The sequence below is a fragment of the Mustela nigripes genome, chromosome 1, assembly GCF_022355385.1.
Source record: "Mustela nigripes isolate SB6536 chromosome 1, MUSNIG.SB6536, whole genome shotgun sequence".
Lineage (NCBI taxonomy): Eukaryota > Metazoa > Chordata > Mammalia > Carnivora > Mustelidae > Mustela > Mustela nigripes.
The window spans coordinates 211,684,857-211,710,277 of record NC_081557.1 but is presented as its reverse complement, the minus strand read 5'-3'; the positions used below and the strand labels follow the sequence as shown (position 1 = coordinate 211,710,277).

At 39.8% G+C, this 25,421-nt stretch overlaps 1 long non-coding RNA gene across 2 annotated transcripts in view; it reads left to right on the top strand.

Moving 5' to 3' along the window:
• The window catches only part of LOC132015153 (uncharacterized), a 103,937-nt gene that overhangs the window by 16,470 nt on the left and 62,046 nt on the right, over positions 1 to 25,421 (top strand). For both annotated transcript variants that reach the window (XR_009403565.1, XR_009403570.1), the window contains exons 3-4: positions 11,719 to 11,835; positions 22,100 to 22,158. This is a non-coding gene — a long non-coding RNA (uncharacterized LOC132015153). The remainder of the gene's footprint in view (positions 1 to 11,718; positions 11,836 to 22,099; positions 22,159 to 25,421) is intronic.

Genomic DNA, 25,421 nt, shown 5'->3' with positions numbered 1-25,421 from the left:
TTTTAAGATTTTATTTATTTATTTGTCATAGAGAGAGAAGCAAGAGCAAGCACAGGCAGACAGAGTGGCAGGCAGAGGCAGAGGGAGAAGGAGAAGCAGGCTCCCTGCCAAGCAAGGAGCCCGATGTGGGACTTGATCCCAGGACGCTGGGATCATGACCTGAGCCAAAGGCTTAACCAACTGAGCCACCCAGGCGTCCCGGCTCTTCCCATTCTTGTAGAGGAGGAGAGACATATCCTTGACTCTCCCTTTGAGAAAGGACTGTGTTTGGAGAAACATTTTATCGAGGCCTGGGAAAGATGGCTGGAGCAGAGATGCCCTCAGGAAGAAGGAACAGGTAGGTCCCTGTCTCCTGAGGATGGAAGGTATTGGGGAGAGAAACTGAGGGTGCAGAGAGGTCAGTAAGGTTGTGTGGGGAGGGAAAGGCTGAAAGTGAACCCTTAATGGAACATTTGGGGAATATGGGCTTTTTAGTGGCATTCTGTTATGTCTTGCAAGATCCAGCCTCCTTCCCAGGATTTGACCAATCTTTAGATTCAATCACTAGAAAGTCATGAGCTTCTTGCTGTGACTGGATTTCTTAGGAAATATGGCAGGGAGCTGTGCCAACATTCAGAAAATGCAGACATTTTATGCAGAATGTAAACTCCTATCAAACAGAAGCTAATTTCTGCATCAAGTTGTAGCCAGAGTCAAAGGGAAAACAGAATGCATGGAAGAAATGACATGAGCATATAGATTACAGACAGAAAAAGAGATGGAGAGTGAGAGAGGTTTTATGACAGCTTACCAAAAAGATGCTAAGTAATTGACTTAGAAAGCTTGGAAATAGAGGAGATGAAGGGACAAGACCACCTAATTCTGTCCCTTTTTTGTTTGTGTGTTTGTTTTAAACTGATAGGGCTTTATGTGTTCTGACCATGACAGTGTTGTTTTGATGCTTAAACGTGGTACTGTCTGTGATGGGGTAGTCAATACATGAACAAGCTGAAAATGGTCAGCAAGAAAGCCACAGGCTGCCTCAGAAAGAGAGTGTGGTCCTGTTTTTTTTTTTTTTTTTTAATTTATTTTCAGCGTAACAGTATTCATTGTTTTTGCACCACACCCAGTGCTCCATGCAATCCGTGCCCTCCCTAATACCCACCACCTGGTTCCCCCAACCTCCCACCCCCCGCCCCTTCAAACCCCTCATATTGTTTTTCAGAGTCTATAGTCTCTCATGGTTCACCTCCCCTTCCAATTTCCCTCAACTCCCTTCTCCTAACTCCCCATGTCCTCCATGCTATTTGTTATGCTCCACAAATAAGTCAAACCATATGATAATTGACTCTCTCTGCTTGACTTATTTCACTCAGCATAATCTCTTCCAGTCCTGTCCATGTTGCTACAAAAGTTGGGTATTCACCCTTTCTGACGGAGGCATAATACTCCATAGTGTATATGGACCACATCTTCCTTTTCCATTCATCTGTTGAAGGGCATCTTGGTTCTTTCCACAGTTTGGCGACCGTGGCCATTGTTGCTATATACATTGGGGTACAGATGGCCCTGCTTTTCACTACATATGTATCTTTGTGATAAATACCCAGTAGTGCAATTGCAGGGTCATGGGGAAACTCTATTTTTAATTTCTTGAGGAATCTCCACACTGTTCTCCAAAGTGGCTGCACCAACTTGCATTCCCACCAACAGTGTAAGAGGGTTCCCCTTTCTCCACATCTGCTCCAACACATGTTGTTTCCTGTCCTGCTAATTTTGGACATTCTAACTGGTGTAAGGTGGTATCTCAATGCGGTTTTAATTTGAATCTCCCTGATGGCTAGTGATGATGAACATTTTTTCATGTGTCTGATAGTCATTTGTATGTCTTCATTGGAGAAGTGTCTGTTCATATCTTCTGCCCATTTTTTTATATGGTTGTCTGTTTTGTGTGTTTTGAGTTTGAGGAGTTCTTTATAGATCCTGGATAGCAACCTTTTGTCTGTACTGTTATTTGCAAATATCTTCTCCCATTCCGTGGGTTGCCTCTTTGTTTTGTCGACAGTTTCCTTTGCTGTGCAGAAGCTTTTGATCTTGATGAAGTACCAAAAGTTCATTTTCGCTTTTGTTTCCTTTGCCTTTGGAGATATATCTTGAAAGAAGTTGCTGTGGCTGATATTGAAGAGATAACTGCCTATGTTCTCCTCTAGGATTCTGATGGATTCCTGTCTCACGTTGAGGTCTTTTATCCATTTTGAGTTTATCTTTGTGTACAGTGTAAGAGAATGGTCGAGTTTCATTCTTCTACATATAGCTGTCCAGTTTTCCCAGCACCATTTATTGAAGACTGTCTTTTTTCCACTGTTTTTTTTTTTTTTCCTGTTTTGTCGAAGATTATTTGACCATAGAATTGAGGGTCCATATCTGGGCTCTCTACTCTGTTCCACTCGTCTATGTGTCTGTTTTTATGCCAGTACCATGCTGTCTTGGTGATCACAGCTCTGTAGTAAAGCTTGAAATCAGGTAACGTGATGCCCCCAGTTTTATTTTTGTTTTTCAACATTTCCTTAGCGATTCGGGGTCTCTTCTGATTCCATACAAATTTTTGGATTATTTGCTCCAGCTCTTTGAAAAATACTGGTGGAATTTTGATCGGAATGGCATTAAAAGTATAGATTGCTCTAGGCAGTATAGACATTTTAACAATGTTTATTCTTCTGACCCGAGAGCATGGAAAGGTCTTCCATCTTTTTATGTCTTCTTCAATTTCTTTCATGAGTGTTCTGTAGTTCCTTGAGTACAGATTCTTTACCTTTTTGGTTAGGTTTATTCCCAGGCATCTTATGGTTCTTGGTGCTATAGTAAATGGAATCGATTCTCTAATTTCCCTTTCTGTAAGAAAGCCACTGATTTCTGTACATTGACTTTGTATCCTGTCATGTTGCTGAATTGTTGTATGAGTTCTAGTAGTTTGGGGTGGAGTTTTTTGGGTTTTCCATATAAAGAATCATGTCATCCACGAGGAGAGAGAGTTTGACTTCTTCATTGCCAATTTGGATACCTTTTATTTCTCTTTGTTGTCTGATTGCTGTTGCTAGGACTTCTAATACTATGTTGAACAAGAGTGGTGAGAGTGGGCATCCTTGTCGTGTTCCTGATTTCAACAAGAAGGCTGCAAGCTTTTTCCCATTGAGGATGATATTTGCTGTGGGTCTTTCATAGATAGGTTGTATGAAGTTCAGGAATGTTTCCTCTATCCCTATACTTTGAAGTGTTTTAATCAGGAACGGATGCTGGATTTTGTCAAATGCTTTTTCTGCATCAATTGAGAAGACCATGTGGCTCTTCTCTCTTCTCTTATTAATTTGTTCTATCACATTGATTGATTTGCGAATGTTGAACCATCCTTGTTGCCCAGGGATGAATCCCACCTGGTCATGGTGGATAATATTTTTAATGTGCTGTTGGATCCTGTTTGCTAGGATCTTGTTGAGAATCTTAGCATCCATATTAATCAGTGGTATTGGTCTGAAATTCTCCTTTTTGGTAGGGTCTTTGCCTGGTTTGGGGATCAGGGTAATACTGGCTTCATAGAAAGAGTCTGGAAATTTTCCTTCTGCTTCAATTTTTTGAAACAGCTTCAGGAGAATAGGTGTTACATCTTCTTTGAAAGTTTGGTAGAATTTTCCAGGGAATCCATCAGGTTCTGGGCTCTTGTTTTTTGGGAAATTTTTGATCACTGTTTCAATCTTGGTACTAGATATCGGTCTATTCAGGTTGTCAATTTCTTCCTGGTTCAATTTTGGGAGTTTATAGTTTTTCAGGAATGCATCCATTTCATCTAGGTTGCTTATCTTATTAGCATATAACTGTTGATAATAACTTCTGATGATTGTTTCTACTTCCTTGGTGTTAGCTGTGATCTCTCCCTTTTCATTCATAATTTTATTAATTTGGGCTTTCTCTCTTTTCTCTTGGATTAGTGTGACCAATGGTTTATCGATCCTATTGATTCTTTCTAAAAACCAGCTTCTAGTTTCATTGATAAGTTCTACTGTATTTCTGGTTTCTACCTCATTGATCTCAGCTCTAATCTTGATTATTTCCCTTCTTATGTGTGGAATTGGTTTGATTTGTTGTTGATTCTCCAGTTCTTTAAGGTGTTGAGACAGCTTGTGTGTTCTGGATTTTTCTTTTTTTTTGAGCTAGGCTTGGATGGCTATGTATTTCCCCCTTAGGACCGCCTTTGCTGTATCCCATAGGTTTTGGACCGAAGTGTCTTAATTCTCATTGGTTTCCATGAATTGTTTCAGTTCTTCTTTGATCTCCTGGTTGATCTAAGCATTCTTAAGCAAGGTGGTCTTTAGCTTCCAGGTGTAGGAGTTCCTTCCGAACTTTTCCTATTGATTAAGCTCCAGTTTCAAAGCATTGTGATCTGAGAATATGCAGGGAATAATCTCGGTCTTTTGGTATCAGTTGAGTCCTGATTTGTGACCCAGTATGTGGTCTATTCTTGAGAAGGTTCCATGTGCACTTGAGAAGAATGAGTATTCTGTTGTTTTAGGGTGGAATGTTCTGTATATATCTATGAGGTCCATCTGGTCCAATGTGTCATTCAATGCTCTTGTTTCTTTATTGATTTTCTGCTTCAATGATCTGTCTATTTCTGCAAGAGGTGTGTTAAGATCTCCTACTATTAATGTATTCATACCAATATGACTCTTTATCTTGATTAACAGATTTCTTATGTAATTGGCTGCTCCCGTATTGGGGGCATAGATATTTACAATAGTTAGATCATCTTGGTGGATAGTCCCTTTAAGAATGATGTAGTGTCCTTCTGTATCTCTGACTATAGCCTTTAGTTTAAAATCTAATCTGTCTGATATGAGAATCACTACCCTGGCCTTCTTTTGAGGCCCATTGGCATGAAAGATGCTTCTCCATCCCTTCACTTTCAGTCTGGGTGTATCTTTAGATTCAAAAAGGGTCTCTTGTAGACAACATATGGATGGGTCCTGTTGTTTTATCCATTCTGCAACCCTGTGTTATTTTATGGGCACATTTAGCCATTCACATTGAGAGTGTTTATTCATAGATACATTTATATTGACATCGTGTTACCTTTGAAGTCTTTCTGTAGTCTCTTGTTCATTTGTTTGTTTGTTTTTGCAGTACAGAAAATAACACAGAGTTGTTGATGTATGCACAGTGAGACAGAACTTTCTGCTCATGCTAAAAATCAGGGCTATTCACATCATGTTCCCACCACTACACCACAGGGACAGATTGATATCACCCTCAGCTACAGACATCTGCAGTGGGCCCCTTTGTAGTGTGTCTCTAGGAACACAACAGGTGTTCCCAAGTTTTGGCATTACAGGGAGCTGTGCTGTCACCATTAGAAAGCAACAGTAAGAACTTTAAAAATAAGCCTGAGAAAAACAAACAGTTGTAGGTAAACAGACTGGGAATACTTATCAATCAAGCATTCAGTCCCACAGTGAGGAAATGTCTGTTCCTATGCAGGTTGGGCTAAACTCTGATCATCATAGGGCCGTGAGAGGACCAGGGACTGATGCAGTATCCAGGTGGCCAAAAAGGTACAGCTACTGGACAGGATCCCATCAGAGAGACAGGGCTCATGCCAACCCCACTCTGTCCTGCAGGGACTCTCAACTTGGAGTAGGGGGTAAGTGGCAGAACCTCCAAGAAAGCTTTGTTAAATAAAATCTGTCCATCCCAGCAGATTTGAATGAACTTATCCCCCAGATATCCCTTCTTTTCCCCCTTCTTTCCTTATTTCAATCACTGAAAATTGCTACCTGGGCACGTGGTGGTGTCTGAGAAGTGTGAGAACTAGAGAACAGCGTTTGTAGGGGAAGTACCAACTTATATATACCTTTGTAGAGATCTGCATTTAGTTCGTTTTTTTCTATAGTCTGGATTCCATCATTGTCAGGGAATTCTCAAATTCTATCCATTATGAAGTTCGTAACTAAGTAACAGAGTTCAGTTTCTTGCCTCTAGTGTGGGCAAACCAGGTAAGCAGCTTCTGCTCTGGGACATACACACCTGAGCCAGGCTAACCCTCTTCGAGGTGCTCTATGCTTTACAAAAACGCCTTTGTAAACCACAGAATGCTCTTCAAATATAAGTGGAAATGATTTCTGCCCTACCCCAACAGCCTTCTGCACTCAATAAGTCACTGCATTCACAGTGGTCTCTTTATGAAATTCCCTTTTTCCCCATTTATGAGCCAGTAACTCGATATAGCTTTTTGGTGCCTTCTTTGTCTGTAGGTAAATAGCCTAGGGTGAATTTGCAAGAGCCCCTCTCTCCATAGAATGTTCACCTACCTGTGAGTACTGGAGGCAGCTTTCCAATCTTTGACTTCCGAACCTCATAGCAATTCTGTAGAGGAGGTGGGATAATACCCATTTTACAGTTGAAGAAACAGAGCCTCAGGGAGGCCAAATGATCTGTGCATGGGCTTTAAACGGAGGCCATCTGACCCCAGCATGCCCTTTACCCATGAGGCTATCAGTGAGGTCAGGGATGAGGTCTGTCTTGCTCACTGCTGCAACTCTAGAACTTAGTGTGTGAACAGCGCTCTGGGATGTCTGCTTGATGAATGAATGAGTGAATGAACAAATGATTGCATGGGGATTAGTTGCAATATTCAATTGCCCAGGGCCTCGCATGGCTTCTGGCATGCAGTTATGCTATGTGGATATTTGCTGCCAGCATTAGAGAGGGAATGCATGAGCGTGTGCCCCTGTGAGGCTCAAACACGGTGCAGGAGGTTACATGCTCCTTACCTGGGTTCATCTCTGGGTTCTGGGATAAGGACATTTCTTTGGGTCCCGGTCAACTCTTTCTGACAGCTCTAGTGGAAGCCTCGCCCTTGGGGCTCTCGGCACATGCAGGGGGCTGCAGGAACACACACCCGTCAGGAGCGCTCTTCCTCTACAGAAAGCAGACTTGGAATGTCAACTGAACATCCATATATGGGCATCGCCTATCCCACAGGCCCACAATGAAAAGTCCCCTCTGCCCGGCCTCTCTGAGAAGCAGCATCTCAGCCCTCTAGGGCCTTCCTCCTGGGTCTTATTTATTGTAGGCCTGTTTCAGAACACTCACAAATCCCAGGGAGGCCTCGCTGCTCTGCTCTGGGCCTTCAGAAGACTGTTGATACTTGATCTCCTGTCCTAATTAATCAGCTGCTCTGTGCACTTGAAATGTCATCCTGCTCACATCCGTGTTGTTGGAATGTTCTCCTTGCCATGACTTTGCCACTTCCAGGCTGGAGCAATGGAAAGGAGATGCACTCTGTTTTTGTCCTGTCCTTCCTGTCTCTGGAATAAGCATATTTTGTCCTGTCCTTCCTGTCTCTGGGAACAGCCCCTGCATTCCACCTATACCCACTGTGTAGGGCTAGGTCAGATTTTCCACCTTCTGGCCAGTTGATGACTCAGTTTCTCTGATGTACAATGAGGAGAACCTTAAGACCTGCTCTGCTTGCCAAGTGAGATGTCAGTTCAGGCTCGAATTGTTCCAGCTTGTAAGATGTATTGTAAAAGTAGCTTCTTGTTGCAATAAGTTTTTCTTGTCATTTCCCATTTTCTCCTCAAAGCATAATATACATTCATTAGAAAAAAAAAACAAAAAACCAAAAAAAAAAAAACCAAAAAAAGCAAAAAAATTGACACTAACGAAAGGTCAATATACAATAATCACCCACAGCCTAAATCCAAACTCTTGAATAAGTCACTGCCCAAAAGCCCTTTGCTCATTCTTTGTTTCTCCTTGAGGGGAGGGAGCAGGAGGCAGTTAGCACTACGCACTCTGACCACATGCTGTTCCTGTTAGCCCCTTCATGCACCAGCTCTCACTCAACCCTTAGACCATCATCGGTGACAACACAGCAATTTGTCGTGCAGCTCAGAAACCTTGTCCAAGTTCATGCTTTCATCACGTGTGTGTAAAAGAGTCACTTCAGAGATGCAGCTCTTCTCTCTACCTCCTCCCTCCTTCCAGAAAGAGTCAATAGAAAACACTCAGTGGCCCATCAACATGAATGGCATCAGTCTTTGTGCCCAAGAGATCTTAGACACAAAACTACCACACGAGGCTTTGAAGCAGCATTAAGTTATATGTTTGATCATGTTGCCCCAAAGTAGGAGTTTCTGTACATTCTCAAAGGAGAAGATGCTAAGAGTTTGTGCCTATGTGTGAGCTCACAAGTTAGTGGAATAGTTACTGAGCACAGAGTGTGCATTTAATCCTTTCAGTGACCTTCCCAGATAGCTTTCCTTTTTCTTGACATTTTGATTTTTTATTTTTATCATCAAAAATTTCAAATATTATAAACCTAGAAATAATAAAATACACATTCATATTTCCTTTATCTGGATTAGCAGTAATGATCAATTTTCCACTTTTACTTTCTTTTTTTTCCCCTGCCAAATTTTATAAAAGATTATTTTAGAGAGAGAGAGAGAATGTGTGTATGTGCACATGCACGAGTTGAGGGAGGGGCAGAGGGCAACAGTCCCTGAGCAGATTCCCTGCTGAGTGTGGAGCTCCACTCTGGGCTCAAACCCATGACCCTGAGATCATGACCTGAGCCAGAACCAACTATCTGAGCCATCCAGATACCGCTCCCAGCCTAATTATTTTAAAGACAGAAATAATGGCATATCAACCCAACATATTCTAGTATGTATCTCCAAGACACAAGGAATTTTCCTATATAATTATAATATCACTATGACACAGAAGATAAGGTTCTCTGTATTAACATGAGGAAGCCAGCTCAGAGATGTGTGGAGCTCCAGACAAGCAGACTAAGCTTGGAGTCTGGAAGGATGACTCGCTTTTCTCCCACCATGTTGTGTGCTGAGTTAAAGAACTGACATTTTGGAAGGCGAATTCTCTAAATTTCCTAAAGTTAAGGGACTGGAGATGGTGTTTGGAGAGATGGTGAGCCAACTGCAGCCGTGAGGTAGCACCTGCATTTGGGACCTTCCATTTTTTATCCCGTTTCATATACATCAGTGCCACTCAAAGTGCAGAGAACGTTCATGCTCCTTTAACCATTGAAATCTAGGGATCATAGCTGGGCATGATCCATTTCAACCTTGAAATTCTTTTTTTTTTTTCTTTTTTTTTTTAAAGATTTTATTTATTTATTTATTTGACAGAGAGAGAGATCACAAGTAGGCGGAGAGTCAGGCAGAGAGAGAGAGAGAGAAGCAGGCTCCCGCTGAGCAAAGAGCCCGATGCGGGGCTCGATCCCAGGACCCTGAGATCATGACCTGAGCCGAAGGCAGCGGCTTAATCCACTGGGCCACCCAGGCGCCCCTCAACCTTGAAATTCTTAAGAATCCTGTTTGTCTTCTGAAAAATAGGAACTCTGGGGGTGCCTGGGTGGCTCAGTTGGTTGAGCGTCTGACTCTTGATTTCAGCTCAGATCCTCATCTTGAGCTCGTGGGATTGAGCTCCGTGTTGGGCTCTGCACTCAGTGGGGAGTCTGCTTGACCCTCTCACTCTGTTCTTCCCCCACACTTGCTGTCTCTTCTCTCAAATAAATAAATAAATAAATAAAATCTTAAAATAAAAAAAGGAATTCTATTTTAGAGTATCCCTAAGTGTCTTCATATGTATGCATGAATTTATTTGTTCTTTCATGCAACAAATACCTTTTGAAAACTCAATATAACCATGAACTGGGAACAGCTGAGACCTAAGAGTTGGGATATTTTTTATCCTCAGTTTCCCACCCACTTTTCTAGTGAAAGTAGCACTCGATAGGAGGTGCCATGGTGATCCCATGGTTTCCTGTGTTCCCTTTTGTCTTTGGCACATTTTGCTTTGCATGAGCACTCAGGTTTGAGAGGCCCTTAAGGCAGGAGATGTCCAAGGGCATTGATTGGTGTGGCTGTCCAGTGAGACACATTGCTTGTGAGTTGGCTGCTGGCCATTCACAGTCTCATTTGCTGAGAATCAGATTTGCTAGGTGTCCATTGCACACCTACTGTATGCTGAACTTTGGTAGTCCTCTGAAACAGATGTGTAGAAAAACTATAGTGTAATGTTATGGGGATCATTGGTGTTAATGCCCACTAGTCCTACATTCTAGAAGAATCTGTTATTATTCATTCATTCAACATATATTTATTGTGTACCTTCGTTTTAGGTGCTGGAGATTATGATTGAGACAGACAGAATCCCTATCCATAGAAAGCTTACCTTCTAACATGGGATCCTAATTCTTTCCTTAAAACTTATGTTTGTCCTGTGCCTTATAGTTTCAAAATATTTTTTCATATATGTCTAATTTTGATACAGCATTCCATGGAGTAGGCAAAATAAGTCTTTTTTATTTCAATTTTATAAGATAGAAAATTAAAGTGGGACGAAATTAAGGGCTTGTGGATAAAGCAACAGATCAGGAATTTCAAAGTTGTGCTCTTTGGTCCATATGTCATACCTTGGTCCATATGAAGTAATAAGGCTGTGTATAGCATTACACAGAGCCCTAGGAATGGAAATATGAAGGCTCCTCCAAGGACAGACTAGTCTTTACTCCTGTTCTGAGGTCTAGTCTTTTCATAAAGCCAAAGAAGAACATTTAAATTTCTTCCTCTCTTCTTCCCTCCACTCACTCCTTCCCCATCTTTTTCTTATCAGTGAACAGTACCATAATTCACCCACTTGACTAAGCCAACATTCTAGGTTGGTTCTCTCTTTATGGTACTGACCCCCCAGATTTTCTCAGCTCTCCAGAATATATTCTATGTTCTCTCCATCTCCACCATGAGCTACATAGTCTGATGACCACCTTCTCCTTTCTAGACCTCTGTAATACCTTCAACAAGATGTCCTGTTCTTGTCTTAGTCTGGAGTTTTTCTCTCCAAAGAGCAGACTAAGTGAACTTTAAAAAACCTTACGTCATGATGCTTCCTTGTTTAATAACCACTGATGGTCTCAATTCCTCCTAGAACAAAATCTTGCCTCTTTCCCTGGACTATAAGGTACTGAATAATCTGGTTTCTTCCTTCCTCACATTCATCTCTGGTCAACCTCTCATCATCCTACAATGCCAGCTGCACTTGTTCATGCCAGCCATACTGGTGTTCCTTCTCTTCCATGAGAACCCCAAGTTGATTTACACTGTAGAGTTTTTGTTCTTTCTTTTGATTCTCGCATGAGCAGGCCACTCGAATCAGATTAAGTGTTCTAATATTTAATCTGGCTCTCAGATTAAATGTCACTTCCTTGGAAAGGACTTCTTTGACTTTCTCCCAACATTCTTTCAGGCCACCTTATCTTAATCTTCTATGTTATACTAATCTTGATCAGTTATTGCTTCTTGTTTATTTGCTAGTCTACCTATTGCCTGTATTCTTCAGTAGAGCGTAAGCCCCAATAGAAGAATCTTTCCCATCTTTATTTCTATACTCTCAATGCCCCAAACATTGGCTGGCACATAGTAAATGTTTAATAAATATTTTTTTGATTGAAGGAATTGAAGAAGTCAGGGCTGTTGCTTTCCAACTTTGAATAAACTTTATCAATTCTTTGCTCCATGGTTATAGACTATGACCAGGTAAGAGCCCATGTGTATAAATCTTTTGGCCTGATAAAAGAGCAAGGCTGGGAGGGCCAAGTGCTGATTCTCTAAGTAACTTATTGAATCCAGTGATTGTTCTCTTACAAACCTTGTCTTTCAGAGGCTCTTAGGTGGTGAATATTCCATGAGGCCCACTTCAGGCTCAGTGTTTCCCAATCTGCTCTCTTTCAACCATGCATAACCCTGTGATGTGAAATATCACCACTTTATGATACAGGTAAGAAAATGAGGCCAGAGAGATGAGTTAACTTGGTCAAAGCTATCCGTCCATGGAGAGCCAGAGCTGCCATCCAAACTCAGGGCTCTTTGGCTGCTGAGTCATCATCTTCCCTCTCCATATCTCTGGAAGCCAGGGCAAGACTTGAGAGCAGGGCTTTTTCAAGATTTAATAAAGAAATATGCAGGTGAATGGAGCAGTCATGACATATCTGAGAGGTTGATGTTCAGATTCTTGGTGAGTGGAGGACCAGTCTGAGACAACTCTCTGTTCAAATGTTGTTTTCTTTTAAAAAGTGCAATTTCACTATGAGGTTTGGAAGGGCCTTCCTCAGAAAGAGAGCCCAATTACAGGGGCGCCACATTCAAAATTCAAGAATGCCTGATTTGTGCTTTTTTAAACAGTAAAAAGGGCTCTGAAACATATTAAATTTTTATGAGGTGTGTTGCTGACTAAAATTTTTTTGAGCAAATAATCATACAAAAAGAGTAGACCACATACTTAAAATTAAAACCTCCAAATAAGAAAAATATTTATTAAATAAACTTACACCAAGCCACAGTGGCCTTTTGCATGGGCTTTCTCCTTGAAATATTAGGCCATTTCAATTCTTGGAATAATCTTAATCAATAGATCGATGGGTCATTATTTGAGAATGTTTTGGTCTGTGAGGTATGACCTGTCATACAGAGAATCCTGGGCTAAGAGTGAGAAGGCCTGATGAGTTAGTCTCATCACTAACTGTGTGGTTTTAGGAAGTCACAAGGCTCTTTGGGATACAGTGTCACCACCTTTAAAACAGAGATAGTGGTATATCCCCTCATTGCCTCTTAAGGTGATTGTGAAAATCAAAGGACTAGTGGTTGTGAAAGCACTTTGAGGTGTAATAGGAGCATGAAACATTTATGATATTAACAATACTAGTTATTCCACCAATGTTAACAAGTAGACTTATTTGCAATGGCCAAGAGAAAGAGACTTTCATCCTAGAACTCTTTTCTTTTGTCCTTTCTGTGTACCTCATTCCTGAGAAATTTTTATTTTAAAAATTTATTTATGAGAGAGAGAGAGAAAGAGCAAGCAGGGGGAGGGGCAGAAGGAGAGAGAGAATCCTGAAGCAGACTCCCGGCTGAATGCCCCAGGGGGTGTTGAAGCAGACACGGGGCTCTATCCCAGGATCCTGAGATCATGGCTTGAGCTGAAATCAAGAATTCACCACTTAACTGACTGAGCCACCCAGGTGCTCTTTTCACCATCCCTGAGAACTTTAAGTCTTTCACCCTGGAATAATCATATTTGTAATTTTGCTACACATATTATGTAATCCCTTGGGCCTACCTATTCACGAGATTAAAAAAAAATTCTTCTTACCTTCAGTTCCTTTCTCTTCCAGGCCATCCTGTTATCTTCATGTCAGTCACCAGAGCAAAAATATTCCATGACACTCCACTGACCATCAAGAACAATTCTCTGACTATAGGAACATCCAATTTGGCTTAGCTTTCCATTCAGTCTAACTTGGCTTCAGCTAGATGAACATCTTCTTTATCTGCTGAATAGTTATTATATTTCCCCACTTTCTATTCTTTGCATTTGCTGCCCCTCCTCCTGGCAATGCTCTTCCCTCTCCCAAATGTCTGGCTCAGGATGCAAAACACCCTGAGGCTGCGTCTTTGATATACAGGAATACCCCCTCATCCACAGGGGATGTGTTCCAAGACTTCCTGTGGATGCCTGATACTATGGATAGTACTGAACCCTGTATATACCATGTTTTTTCCTATACATACATAGCTATGATAAAGTTTAATTTATAAGCAGGCACAGTAGCAGATTAATAACAAAAATAAAATACAGCATTTGTAACAATATACTATAATAAAAGTTGTGTGAATGTGGTTTCTCTCTCCCTCTCAAGATATCTTATTGTCCTATACTCACCCTTCTTCTGGTGATGAGGTGAGACGATGAAAGGTCCACAGGATGAGATGAGGGAGGTGAATGATGTAGGCATTGTGATGTAGCGTTAAGCTACTATTGACCTTCTGCCCATTTTGTCTGGAGGAGGATCATCTGCCTTTGGGTCACAGTTGGCCATTAGTTAACAAACTATAGAAAGTGATACCAAGGATAAGCAGGGGACCACTGCAGTTCTTTCAGTTCTTTCATACTCTTGTCACCTCTGACCTGATGCATTTTCTCAGTTGGAGCTCATTTATCTAGTCCATTGAGAGGCTGGACAATCAGACTCTTCCTCAATATTTTCCCAAATTTATCATTTATGGTGGTGTCTTTCAAGCATTTGACACAACTTGCAGTAAGAAATATATTTTAAACGGAGGCCCAACATACACACACAAGCATGTGTGTGCATGCAAAATAAACATTTCAAAAAACAATAATTATCCTTGTCTACGTAAATGCCCTCTCATGTTTTATTCTATTCTGGTCTCTCATTTAAAAAATCTAGTTACTGGGGCACCTGGATGGTTTAGTCAGTTTAAGTGTCTGCCTTGGGCTCAGGTCATGATCTCAAGGTCCTGGGATTGAGCCCCATTTTGGGGTTGGGGGGATGGGGAGGTGCGTAGCTGCTCAGCAGGGAACTTGCTTTTCCATCTCCCTTTGGGCTCCTTCTCTCTCTCTCTCTCTCTCGCAAATAAGTAAATAAAATCTTTAAAAAATGTTAAAAAAATAAAAAATCTAGTTGCAACTTAATATGTTGATTTCACATTCTGCTAATAAATCCCAGCCTGTAGTTTGAAGAATACTGGTTTATAGATATTAATGTTATGTACAGAATCCTTTGGGGACTGGCTTTTGCTATTTGAGCTAAACTTTCAGAACTAAAACAAAGTTTTGATACTGCACTTTTAAGCCTTGGCATCTGGAAAGACCATTTTCTATGTTATAAATTAATTAAAAAAATTGTTTAGGATCTTTGTTCACCATTGATCACCTCTGTGCTATTAGATGCCACTTATTCAGAAAAGTGAAGTCTCAGTTACATTGCCAGAATTTCATCTTGTCACATACTCATCATTGGTGTTGGAATTTGATGAGGTTCATCAAATAAAATATTTCTTCTCTGAGCAAACTGTAAACAGACTGAGAAATGGAAGCAAAAATCAGGAAAGATATCTGCATACCATCTTCATTTCTCATAGAGTGGTTGAGAACACAGCTGGGTGTGCCAGCCAAATGAGCTTGCTAACGTGACTGCTCTGAATGAAACTTACTCTCTTAGGCATGGGCAGCACAGGCAACCCCCAGCCTTGACTGTTCCCCCCACCAGGTTCTTGCACCAGTAAAATCTGATATATATGTGTGTGTAGATATATATATCAGATTTATATATATTATATTATATATAATTACATACTTATTATATATAATATATAATACTTATATGTTATATATAAATAGATATTTAAATATTATATATATATATATATATATTTTATTTATTTATTTGACAGACAGCAAGAGAGGGAACACAAGCAGAGGGAGTGGCAGAGGGAGAAGCAGATGTCCCACAGGGCAGGGAGCCCTATGTGGAGCTCCATCCCAGGACCCTGGTATCATGACCTGAGCTGAAGGCAGCCACTTAATGGCAGAACCACCCAGGCACCCCCAAAATCCATGATTTTTTATTGTCCGAATTAACCAACCCAAGAGTTCTTCTACCACTGGGCTTCCTTTGTGTGAGATGATAAAAATATTTTTCATTTAAGCAAGTAGAATTGAGGTTTTCTGTTACTTGTAGCCCAAAATATCATAATAGGACATATTTACTTAAGTCTGAGAAGCCAGCGTGGGCAACTTTTGGGTATTACTTATGTTTTCTTGAATGGGAAATAAAGGGACATTTTTCCTGATTAACCCAGTATAATGTATGCCTGCCTTTATGAGTTCTGAGTGATTTACTCACTGCCTTATTTAAAAAAATATATATTTATAATTAGGGGCCACAGCGGAGAGAAGGTAATCTCCCTTGATCTTTGGACAAGAATTCCCCTAAAACCACTATGAGGATAATTGTCTTAGAAAATACCTTCTACTGAAGGGCATCTTGGCTCTTTCCATAGTTTGGCTATTGTGAACACTGCTGCTATGAACACTGGGATACATATAGCCCTTCTTTTCATTATATCTGTATCTTTGGGGTAAATACCCAGTAGTACAATTGCTGGTTCATAGAGAAATTAGTCAAGCAGAGAACCAATTATCAAATGGTTTCACTTACTGTGGAACATAAGGAAAAACACAGAGGACATTAGGAAAAGGAAAGGAAAGGTGAATTAGGGGAAATCAGAGGGGGAGATGAACCATGAGAGACTGTGGACTCCGAGAAAAAAAAACTGAGGGTTTTAGAGGTGGGGGGGTGAGGTGATGAGTGAACCTGGTTGTGGGTATTAAGGAGGGCACGTATTGCATGGAGCACTAGGTGTTGTACATAAATAATGATTCTTGGAACACTACATCAAAAACTAATGATGTATTTAATGGTGACTAACATAACACAATTAAAAAAAGAAAAGAAAATACCTTCTTTTGACTCTCACCGCCTATATTAGAGTTTCACAACTTCCTTTTCTCTTCATGGACAAATTTCAAAAGAGTTTTCTTCTTTTGCTTTCTTCATCTGTTTATCTCTTTTACTTTTCAACTCATTTATCAAGTGAGTATCATCAGTAGTTTTCTGATTTTGAGGCTCTTTCAAAGTCTCATGTTGTTTAACTTCTCCCTGCCTTTAGGTACAATTATCAGTCCCTTCATTGTCATCTCTGGTTTCTGCTCCACCATGCCAACCTGCTCTTCCATTTACCTCTTGGGATTCCTTCTCATATTCTTTTATGGTTCCTTGTTTCCTGCTGGATGTTAATTGTTGGTGATCCCTTGTCCTTTCTTATCCCATTTAATCCATTCTTCCTTGGTAATCACCTCTAATTCCTGAAATTCTATAGGCTGATGACTCTTAAGTCTATATCTATGAACAAGATCTCAATAAATTTTTATTAAATCAAGAGAATAAATGAAATAATCTCTTCTAAGTCAAGAATCACACATTAAGGGGCCTGGATTTTCACTTTGATGTCTCATAGGAACTTAAACACAACATGTCTCAACATTTTTTCCTTTCCATCTCCTGCTCTTATGCCCATACTCCCTGGCTTAGTCAGTTAATTTGTATACAGCTAGGATTTATCCTGAACTCTTCCCCTCACCTTTCATTTACTCCTTTACCACCCTCTGTCAAATTTTAGCTCTTAAATATCAACCAAGTTTTCTCCCTCTTACCAGATCAGTTGCCACTCTCCTACTTCAGAGTCTTATCATCTCTTGCCTTGAATATATCAATGACTTCTCAACTGAGCTCCAAGCCTCTAATACTGTCCCTTTGATTTTCCTACAGTCAAGGTGTTAATTGGCACATAGTATTATGTCAATATAGTATAAGTTCTTATTTTATTTTATTTATTTTATTTTTATTTTTTTAAAGATTTTTTTAAAAATTTATTTATTTGTTAGAGAGAGAGAGAGCGCACAGGCAGACAGAGTGGTAGGCAGAGGCAGAGGGAGAAGCAGGCTCCCTGCCGAGCAAGGAGCCTGATGTGGGACTCCATCTCATGATGCTGGGATCATGACCTGAGCCAAAGGCAGTCACCCAACCAACTGAGCCACCCAGGCTTCCCAATATAGTATAAGTTCTATACATAGAATAAAAGTACTCTTAATATGAATCTAGAAAGTTTCTTTTTAGTCTATTCATAGGAAGTTAAAATGTTTTTACTGTAAAAAGAATCTTCTTTTATTATATCTTACCATATATATATATAGATAGATAGATAGATAGATAGATATGGAAAACTATTTTAAAATACATATTTGTAGGGGCACCTGGATGGCTCAGTGGGTTAAAGCCTCTGCCTTCATCTCAGGTCAAGATCTCAGCACCCTGGAGTTGAGCCCCACATCGGGCTCTCTGCTTGGCAGGGAGCCTGCTTCCTCCTCTCTCTCTCTGGCTACCTCTCTGCCTACTTGTGATCTCTGTCAGATAAATAAATAAAAATATAAACTCAACACACACAAAACAGACAACCATATAAAAAAATGGGCAGAAGATATGAACAGACACTTCTCCAATGAAGACCTACAAATGGCTATCAAACACATGAAAAAATACTCATCATGACTAGCCATCAGGGAGATTCAAATTAAAACCACATTGAGATACCACCTTACACCATTTATAATGGCCAAAATTAACAAGACAGGAAACAACATGTGTTGGAGAGGATGTGGAGAAAGGGGAACCCTCTTACACTGTTGGTGGGAATGCAAGTTGGTGCAGCCTCTTTGGAAAACAGTGTGAAGATTCCTCAAGAAATTAAAAATAGAGTTTCCCTATCCTTGCAATTGCACTACTGGGTATTTACCCCAAAGATACAGATGTAGTGAAAAGCAGGGCCATCTGTACCCCAATGTTTATAGCAACAATGGCCACAGTTGCCAAACTGTGGAAAGAACCAAGATGCCCTTCAACAGATGAATGGATAAGGAAGATGTAGTCCATATACACTATGGAGTATTATGCCTCCGTCAGAAAGGGTGAATACCCAACTTTTGTAGCAACATGGACAGGACTGGAAGAGATTATGCTGAGTGAAATAAGTCAAGCAGAGAGAGTCAATTATCATATGGTTTCACTTATTTGTGGAGCATAACAAATAGCATGGAGGACAAGGGGAGATGGAGAGGAGAAGGGAGTTGAGGGAAATTGGAAGGGGAGGTGAACCATGAGAGACTATGGACTCTGAAAAACAATCTGAGGGTTTTGAAGGGGTGAGGGGTGGGAGGTTGGGGGAACCAGGTGGGGGGTATTGGAGAGGGCACAGATTACATGGAGCACTGGGTGTGGTGCAAAAATAATGAATACTGTTATGCTGAAAATAAATAAAAAAAAATTAAAAAAAAATTGGGGCACCTGGGTGGCTTAGTGGGTTAAAGCCTCTGTATTTGGCTCAGGTCATGATCCCAGGGTCCTGGGATCAAGCCCCACACCGGGGCTATCTGCTCAGCAGGGAGCCTGCTTCCCTTCCTCTCTCTCTGCCTGCCTCTCTGCCTACTTGTGATCTCTCTCTCTGTCAAATAAATAAATAAAATCTTAAAAAAAATTTAAAAAAATTAAAAAAAAATACATATTTGTAGCCACATTACTGAACTATCTTATTAGCTCAAAAGTTTTTCATTCATTTTTTACAATTTTTATTTTTGAAAGAACATCTTTTTGAAGTGTAGTTGATGTACAATGTTTTATTAATTCAGATGTATCGCATAGTGATTTGACAATTTTATACATTACTCAGTGCTTACCTGGTAAATAGTCTCCATCTGCCACCACACAACATTATTACAATATTATTAACTATATTCCCTATGCTATACTTTCTATCTTCATGACTTAATTATAACTGAAAGTTTATATCTTTAAAAAAATATATTTATTTATTTATTTTAAAGAAAATGAGAGAGAGAGAGCGCAAGGGGAGGTGGGGGTAGAGGGAGAGGGAGAGAAAATCTCTAGCAGATACCCCCCCCCCCCCCCACTGAGCATGAAGTCCAATTCAGGGCTCATCCTCAGGACGTGAGCTGAAATCAAGAGTCAGATGCTTGATGAACTGAGCCACCCAACTGTGCCGGAAGTTTATACCTTTTAATTCCGTTTGCCTATTTTGCCCATTCCTGACCCCATTCAATATTTTTTGTGTATGTTTTCTAAGTGTATAACGATATACTTCCCAAATAAATAAAGCTTTTCACTTATAAGACACTTATAAAGCATACAAGACCTGTCTAAGTCTTTTTTCTTTATTTTGTCTTACTGTATTATCCAGAAATTATGCAAGTGTGGTGACCAGAGAGCAAGCTGACAGGGTCCTTGCAGTTGTAGGGCCAGGACAGAGACCAGCCCTACCCATGATGGTTCAGCTCTAAAACACTGCCATAACCTCAGCTTGCAGAAGCAAGCAAACCACATAGTAGGGAGAGGGCCTAGAAAAGGAGATTTGCTCTTAAGCTAATTGCTTTGCCACAATGTAGTGTAATAGGGCGAAAACTTATTTACAGGTAGTTTGTTATGTTGATTGTTCTATTTAATTGTAATTGCAATGATTAAGGTGACTCCCCTGTGATTGTATTGTGCTTGAATCATATAAAAGAGCTGTAAACCAATAAGCAGCATTGGCTGCCACCTTTGACCTACCTTCAGGATCCAATCCTTTTTGTCTCTTTTCTTTCTCATTCCACCCCAAAACTCAGGTTTCTCAGTTCAGTAAAGGCTGGTTCTTTGGAATACAAGAATAGTAAGTAATGTACAGGGTACCTTGTTTTTTTTGTCTTATCTTTGACTTTCATACAAATTTATCTCATATGCTACACTTAAGGATCCTTCTGTCAATTAATTTCAAGATCAATATCCTTTGTCATGTTAAAAAATAGTCTTCACTTTTACTAAAATTCAAAATAAACAAGAACAGATTTTGAATTTTTTATAGCTTAAAAATTTGTTAAAATGAATACAGACTTGTATTCTGTAATTCATTGATGTGATAAGTTATATTAATAACATCCTATTAGGAATAATGTGTGGATCTCAATAATATTATGGCAGTGAGTCTGAGGAACTAGGGATACCTGAGTCCTATCTCAAGTTCCTGTTACTCCTCCTAATGAAGTTCCTGAAGAGGAAATATGCACAAGGAATAACTACAAATAAGATCATATTCTAATTTAAAGAACTCTAGAAAGCAAGGCTGGGCCACATTAGAACACCAATGTTTCTTAAGCTAGGTAGGATTCAGACAAAAGTAGGCAAAGACAACTATTTCTTCTATTTCAGTATACCTAAACCCAACCCAAGTCTCAGATCTTTACACTCTGGTTCTTTGAAAAAAAAAAATTAAATAAAATAGAGAGGATGGGTAGTCTTGGAGAAAATCCCAAGTTAGCTCACAACATCAGCTACATGGATAGAAAGGAATAAGATAGAAGTCAAATATGAAAGATTCCCTAATATTAAGACAGCTTTACTTTCAGTGACTCAGTTGGTTATGAATCTGCCATGGGCTCAGGTCATGATCCCAGGGTCCTGGTATTGAGTCCCACATCAGGCTCCCTGCTCTGGGAGGGAGCCTGCTTCTCCAGCTGCCTGCCACTCCCCCTGCTTGTGCTTACTCTCTCTCTCTGTCAAATAAATAAATAAAAAATCTTAAAAAAAGAGAAAAAGACTGACTTACTTTCTAGAATAAACCCATTAACAAATCCTTTGGTTCTCCCAAAATACATCCACGGTCTGATATAGTCTTACCACCTCCACTTCTATTCCATGGTCCTGACCACCATGAACTGCTGGATTATAAAAACAGCCTCCAAAGTTTTCAGAGTTTGCTTGTCCCAAAAATACATTCTCCGTGTTTGAGAGTGATTCTTTTAAATTAAAACATAAAGCAGAATATACCACTTTTCTCTTTAAAACTCTCTCATGGCTCCTATCTCACTTGCAGCAAAACCCAGAAGTCCTTCCAGTGGTTTACAAGTCCCTGCCTAAGCTGGCCCCTGCTGCCATTACTTCTCTGATTTCTCCTCCTACTGTTCTCTCCTGGAACTCCACAGCCAAATCAAGTCTCTTGATGTGCCTCAAATCCTTCAGGCACACTTTACCACCAATCATTCTTGTCCCATCCTTGGGGAGTTTCCTCACATGAATGTGCTGATCAGTACTTGAGATACTAAGGGTGGACCTTTTGAAGATCCCCAGACTTTTCTCTCTGAATGGCTCTGTCCTGTCGCTGGTACACTTTCCTAAAAAGTCTAGCTTCCTTGGTCTCCCCAGACTCTCAGTTCCATCTTCTCAAATCAGGAAATACGCTGGGCTTGGTCTGTGCTGCTCCTCCCTACACTCCAGCCCGGAAAATTTCTCTAGGCAGCATGCTTGCTTTGTTTGTTTCTTGCCTCTGCCTATCATTCACTTGATATCTGATGACTTGGAAACAATTGTTTTATATGTTTGATCCAGATTTAACAGTTGTTTTAAATGGAAGGGTAAATTTTGTTACTGTTATTCGATCTTGGCATGAAACAGAACCTCTTAGCTCTGCTTAATTCCCTTTCCTACCTTAGTCTTCCTTCATGGCACTTAGTAACATCTGACACAGTCTTTATGTTATTTATTTATTTATTCATTGTCTGTTTTTCTCCCCATTAGGATAATGCTACAAGAGATCTTTCACTGATGTATCTTTGAGCTTGAGGAGCTAGCACATTGTAAGTACTCAACAGTTATTTATTAAACAAATGAATGCAAAAAGTGGCAGCATCAGGAAGAATTTTGCAGGACCATCAGGCTGTGGTTCTACTTCTACAAGAAATCCTCAATGTCAGCAGGGCCTGTGTGGGCTGGACACTCTATTAGTTGCTAGAGTTTATCACCTCCTCAGTCAACACCCCTCTTTGTGGAACACTTTCTCATTCCTCTTGCCCTTTACCTTAAAGGGCTTTGTTTACACAACACTCCTTAACTGGATCACAAGACTGAGAAGCATGGGTGGAGGGTTTTAAGTTTTTAAAATATAATCATTTTACAACCAAGCATGTATATGTTTCTTCTCTACCCAAGCACTAAGCAGCTGCTACTTAATCCTCATCTCTTTCTTTTTATAAAACATGAATGTTAAAGGTCTTTTTAGCTCATAAGGGTGGAAGTTCAGGTGGGAATGAATCCAAGGGAAACTTTGGACTCCCTCAGCAAGGGTGGGTCAGCTAAAAAACAGCGCCTTTTCCCACAGACTTCCCCTTGTCACAGCTCCGTGCAAGGATTTCCCATCTGTCAGCCGGTCTGTTCAGCAGTTACTCACTTTAGGAACCTAAGTTAAGTGTGTGCATGTGTAAACATGTGTGTGTGTTCCCTGGAATGTATGGAAGTCTGGGAGACATTTTTCTCGATTTTAATTTCTATCTGGGTTTCATTTGGTCTGAGGGCTTTTGCATAGAGTCTTTTTCCTCTCATGTCTTACTGGCTCCTTGCCAATGTTTAGGTCTCAGTTCAAATAGTTTTTATTTTTTTTTTAAGAGAGAACTATTCTTCCTAAACCAATTGATGAAGGTTTCTTTAGTTAACATTATCCCATTTAATCTCTTCATTGAAATTACAGCATTTTGTAATCATCCAGTTATTTTAAAAATTACTTTACTTGATCATAGCTAGTTTCTTTCTCTGATGTGACATCTGCAGGGAGAAGAACTTTGCCGGTCTTGTTCACTTCCTTTTACCTTGTGCCTTACATAGTACCTGACACATAGTAGGTATTTAGAAAATAAGTATTGAGTGAATGAATGAATGAATTCATTAGGAGAACAAGGGAAAAGAATACTAATGAGAGTGCAGAATTTACATGGAATTTCATATTTATATAGGGCTAGGGTGGGAGTTGGAGGGGTAAAAAGGAGATTTAGGGCCATATTAAGAGGGCATTGTATACCCTGCCATGATAACAATTGGACTTTATCCTGAAGGTGATGTGGATCTATGGAAGGGCTTAAGCAAGGGAAGACAAGGTCATGTTTATATATTTAAATGATCAATCTAGTTCTGGGGTGGTGAAAGGTTAGAATAAAACATGCTGTAAATTGGCCAATTTGGTTACTACTGGAATAATCTGGAGGAGAGATGATAAAATCCCTAAGTAAGGAATATTTGCAAGACTTGAGGTCTGACCAAAAAAAAAAAAAAAAAAAAAATTTGATTGAAAGTGGGAAATAAGGAAACTGGAATGTAAAGGAACAGAAACAGAACAGCCAGAAATGAAAGTGGGCCAAACAGAGCAAAGAAACATTGATATAAAATGAATCTGGATTGGACCTCAGTGAAAATGATGGAAAAACAAAACAAAACAAACAAACAAACAACAACAACAACAAAAACCTTTGAAGACCCTTTCCCCCATAAAAACAATAAGAACAGGGGCACCTGGGTGGCTCAGTGGGTTAAGCCGCTGCCTTCGCTCAGGTCATGATCTCGGGGTCCTGGGATCGAGTCCCATGTCGGGCTCTCTGCTCAGCAGGGAGCCTGCTTCTCTCTCTCTCTCTGCCTGCCTCTCTGTCTACTTGTGATCTCTCTGTCAAATAAATAAATAAATAAATCTTTAAAAAAAAAAAAAAAAACAATAAGAACATCAGCAAAATTGCCAGAATTAACTCTCTCAAAATTGTGGAGATTAACCAAAGGCTCAAAGCAATCTGTGGAGTATCATTTATTCAAGAAAAAATAGCTAAATCTTCATATGAAAAGTTGGTATGAACAGTGGAGTTTTAATTCTCCCCATTCTCATCACTTTATTTCAAGCTCTATGGTAACCTTGAACCAACAGCCTGTAATCCAGTGAAAACTAGCAGTCTGCCATCCACTAGAGGGAGCAGAGCAGGGTTGGAACTCTTTGAAAGCCCTATTTTCAGAGAATTGTTATTATTTGATCCGCCATATGGATTTCTGGAAGAGCCCATTTTCAGTACTGTTCTTATTTAACTGATTCAGAGCTCACCTAGTGTGAAAAATCTTTCCCTTGGGGGCACCTGTTGAATACCATGAAGGACAATTGCTTAAGATCATGGCTGCTCAAGATAGTGGATAACAATTGGGCCAAATAATAGGCTACCCAAAATTCTTAAAAGGAAAAGCTCAAAGATGATAGTTCCACTCATAGCCTTGAAGAGCTTTAACATATTCTTGAGAATCTAGAAACCTATGTATATGCTTTGGCCTCTGTGAATGCTCAGAAAAGACCTGAGAATGCTTTCAGTTCTCATTTGTGACTGACTTTGAGGCTCTTCTCAAGAACTAAAGGCTAAAGCAGAACTGTTAAAGACCTTAAATCCCTAATTGAGTGTTGATGGAATGGTCAGTATGCACACAGAACACTTTTACAAAGACTGTAAGACTTATTGACTCCAGGAATTTAAGGAAATCTCTGCTTATTATTAGTTGACTACTAAGCTAACAAAGCAGAGATAACAGTATTGACACATAACAAAGAATGCAGAACTTACTGAATTATTTCAGTAAAGTCACTAAACCATCAAGAACAATAACAATAAACAGCAGCAACAACAAACCCTGGTTGGAGAGTGGGGAAAATATTTTATTTCCAGAATTACCATATAGTTTTAAATGTTCAGCTTTGGCAAAAATTTATGAGATATGCAAAGAAAGAAGGAAGTATGACCTTTACACAGGAATAAACAAAGTCACTAGAAACTGAGGAAGTGTAGATGTTAGACTTACAAGACAAAGGCTTTAAATCAACCATTTTAAATGTGTTCAAAGAGCTAAGGAAAGCATGCCTAAAGAACCAAAAGACAGTGTAATAATGATGTCTCACTCAATGCATAATATCAATAAAGAGATAAAAATTATAAAAAAGAACCAGATAGAAATTCTGGAGTTGAAAAATGTAATAACTGAAATGAAGAATTCACTGTAGGCTACCAACATGTGAGTAGGCAAGCAGAAAAAAAAACTAGCAAGCCCGAAT